The sequence below is a fragment of the Nanorana parkeri genome, unplaced genomic scaffold, assembly GCF_000935625.1.
Source record: "Nanorana parkeri isolate BGI_ZX_2015 unplaced genomic scaffold, ASM93562v1 scaffold299, whole genome shotgun sequence".
Classification (NCBI taxonomy): Eukaryota; Metazoa; Chordata; class Amphibia; order Anura; family Dicroglossidae; genus Nanorana; species Nanorana parkeri.
In genome coordinates this window covers 479,985-483,671 of record NW_017306567.1, presented here as the reverse complement: position 1 = coordinate 483,671, position 3,687 = coordinate 479,985, and the positions used below count along the sequence as shown (strand labels likewise).

Here is a 3,687-nt window from a genome sequence, read left to right as displayed (position 1 = left end):
CTCTTCATATCAAGAACCCCCTTCACTTCAGAGTCCCCCCCCCCTTCATATCAGGAGCCTCCTTCACTTCAAAATCCACCCTTCACATCAGGAGCGCTGCCAGGGTACCATGCAAAGCCGTCCTCACACCACATACAGGTACACACGCAGGATGACCAAAATTAATATGACCACACTGGATGAGGTTATGCACAAGTTTATTTGTTACACAGCAAACAAAACTACAAACCCCCTCAAACCCCCACTGGTTTAGCAGTGAAGTAACAAAACCATGGATGGACCAAACACACACCTACAGCCAGGGGGGGCAGCAACACGGAGGGGTAACAGGACTGCAGATAGACAGTAGGCCTCAGGATACAGGAAGAGTGGTCAGGAAACAAGCCGGGTCGTTAACAGGAAGGCAGCGCGGTACAGGAACAGGATTCAAGGAGAGTGGTCGGGTAACAAGCCGGGTCAGTGACAGGTTTGCAGATAGGAAGCAGGGTTCAGGTAGCAGGGTTCAGGTAGCAGGGTTCAGGTAGCAGGGTTCAGGTTCCAAGGCACAGGACATGGGAGTCCGTCAGGTGCCGGCGACACAATACTGAGCCAGCTTCCTGACTGCAGGGAGGGCCTAACTACCTTCCCGGGAAGCACCAGGTGATGGGATGGTCAGTCACAGCCTGGGCACACCCACAGGTGAGTACTGGAGCTGCAGGTCCCAGCACCACCCAGTGGTGGTCTGGTTCCTGGCAGTTCCTGGCTGCTGGAGACACCCGCAGGCAAGCACAGGAACTGCAGGACCTGGCTCCAGCGCCACCTGGGGGGGTGCTCTGGATCCTGACAAGCATCCTCTTCATATCAGAGCCCATTTCACTTCAGGGTCCCTCCCTTCATAATAGAAGCCCCTATTCATATCAGGAGCATCCCTTCACTTCAGAATAAAAATATGAAGGCACCCTTGACAAAGCCAGAAGGCACCCCAACTGATGCAGAATGCACTTTATCACCATTCATCTGTAAAAACAGAAAAGCCCGTTTCCCACACCACTGCCTGTACGAGGGCATGGTACAGAAAGGGCAACACCTTGATGAAGAAGGTTATGCTTGCTTATGAGACAAACCTTGCCCTCTTCCATTTCTATCAAGGTCCTGCCAGTTGGGAAGGGGGGGGGTGTCTGGTTTTGCAGTTTAGTGGTTGCATTTTGAGGATTATATAAGCTCCATTTACAAAAAAAAAAGAATTGAATGCACACAGACGAACACTTATCCCCTTAATGCTTTGCAAATATCTAATGACTCAGGGTAATAGTGTATACATATAACAAAATAAAGGCTGAAAAGAATCTCAATGTAAGTGATGTGACACGCTGCAAATATGTTGTGCAGAACCTCTGAAGGCCACTTAAATATCGATTTTACTTAAATAGGGATGACAGGTAAATTAGACAATCCCTCAAATGTAGAACATTAACAGTACACAGAACACTGACAGCCTTCCCTCAGATCTCTACGTTGCATGGATACGACACATAATTCTACACTGTTGCCAAGGCTCAAAAACAAGCGCACTCAACATTTACGGTATACAGTTAAATATGGAAGACTGAGCACAGCTGCAGCAAAGTATTCCATTCTCTTTGGACATAAATGAATGGCAAATCTAATAGAAGAATTTCCAGGTACATGAGTAATAGTGAGATGGTGTGTTATACTTTGCCTTTGCCTTATTAATAGGGAAGCTGTACTGTGTTTTTATTAAAGTGGAAGTAAAGGCATGTAGAACAAAATGGACGATCAGCAGACTTTATATGATGGGGGTGTAATTCTCTTCTGCCATAAAAGCTTATTTCTACCATTCAGCATTTTTATTATGTACTTTGAGCCGTGCATGCGCAGTTTGGTGCTCAGACCCAGGATGGCAAGATGAAGTAACTGCTATGCACTTGCACAGCAGTTAAGTCATTGGGGGAAGGTCAATCAATACTGATAACCTGTAAGATGGAAGCACTGGCGGGCAGATATAGTAAGTCTGCCATACTGTAATGTGCTACTGTAATATGCTATGCACTCTAGCACGTTGTGGCTAAAAGCTCCAGCAAGCAAAACAAATGGCAAACACACTCATCAACTCATAACCAGCTTTAAAGCAAGGTTTAAACAATAAAACAGCAAAAAGTTTCCCAGCACACTCAGCAGCCAACACGCAAAAAAATCTGCCTAACCGCTAAGGTTAAAAACAGAGGATTTAGATACATGTCTTCTGCAGAATATGTGAAAGCTGCAGACAGTGGCGTAATGGCACGGAGCTGAGAAAGGGGGGTGCCGGCCAAAAATTGCACTTTTGGGTAAATACCGAAAGTGTAATTTTCCTCCCGATACAAGGGTGCATCCCTGATTTCTTTCCTCCCCGCTTGGCGCTGCTCTGTGCCCAAGCGAGGAGAGAAAGTGACAGCGGGACGAGCGCTGTGAGCGGCCGGTGTCTCTCCTCCCAAACCGCTCAGCCGCCTATCACAGTCCGGCAGAGCGGTTTAGGGGCGGAGACAGCCCACACTGTCACAGGAGGCCGGGCTCTCCTCCCTGCACCGCTCGCTCAGCCTCCTGTGACAGTGTGTGTCAGAGAGGACAGCAAGATACAAACACTCAGCGATCAGTGATCACTGAGTGTTTGTACATAATTGAGGACCTGGTATGTATACTATATCCTCAATTATGAATGAATGGGAGTGATCTACATCTCCTCCTGTTCATTCATAGTTGTGGTTATAGTAAACATACTATGTTATCAATGAACAGGAACACTCATAAAGGGTTCCTGTTCATTGATAACAGGGGATACAGAAAAAGAGATTAAGGACGTTGTGTCCTCAATCTCTTTTTCTTTTTAAAAGGGAAATATCAGGGGTCTGTGTTAGATTCCTAATATTTCCCCCAAAGCCCCTAAAAGTAAAGTAAATAATAAAAATATTTAACAAAAAATGAATTAATAAATGCAAAGAAATATAAAAAAAAATACAAAGTTTATAAAACATAAATAAAAATGAAAAAACCAATGTGTGGGGGGTGCGGGGTACAGTTCCAGTGGATGTTTATATAATGGGGGCGAACAAAACATTTCTGCCCCAGGCGCCCATAATTTTGGTTACGCCACTGGCTGCACTGCCTTGTCAAGGCCCCTCTGTGTAGTGCGGTCCTAACTCTAACCTGTGAGTGTCTCCATCTTGGAGCACATGTAGCAAAAGATAACATTGGGTGCAGGTTCGCCAGGAGGCAGCCCAACTTCCTTATAGGCATAGGGACACACAAGGGACCAAGCACATCATGTTTTGTTTTGCTTGACTGATTTGGTGCAGTGACACACTGGGGGTCTCAGCTGCCGTTGTGATGTGCGGGGTCCCTTGTGTGTCCCTTTTTTGCTACATGTGCTCCAAGATGGAGACAGTCATAGGTTAGAGTTAGGACTTCACTACACAGAGGTGCCTTGTCGAGGCAGCGTAGCTTTCACATATTCTGCAGTGTATCTAAAACCTCTGTTTTTAAACTTAGCGGTTAGACAGGTTTTTTTTGCATGCTGTCTGGTGAGTGTGCTTGGAAACGTTTTGCTGTAAAAGCTCTAGCACCCCTTTTTTTTCCAGAAAAAAACTTTACTTCTGCTTTTGCACAAGTCTTTTTTTTTTCTTTTATTTCCTCCCTAATACCTGCTGAAAT

General features: G+C 45.7%; 1 protein-coding gene across 1 annotated transcript in view; it reads right to left on the bottom strand.

Moving 5' to 3' along the window:
• LOC108788010 (catenin alpha-2-like) overlaps positions 1–3,687 on the bottom strand; it is a gene marked incomplete at its 3' end in the record, with an annotated part of 1,352,655 nt that overhangs the window by 995,593 nt on the left and 353,375 nt on the right. The window lies entirely within an intron of this gene.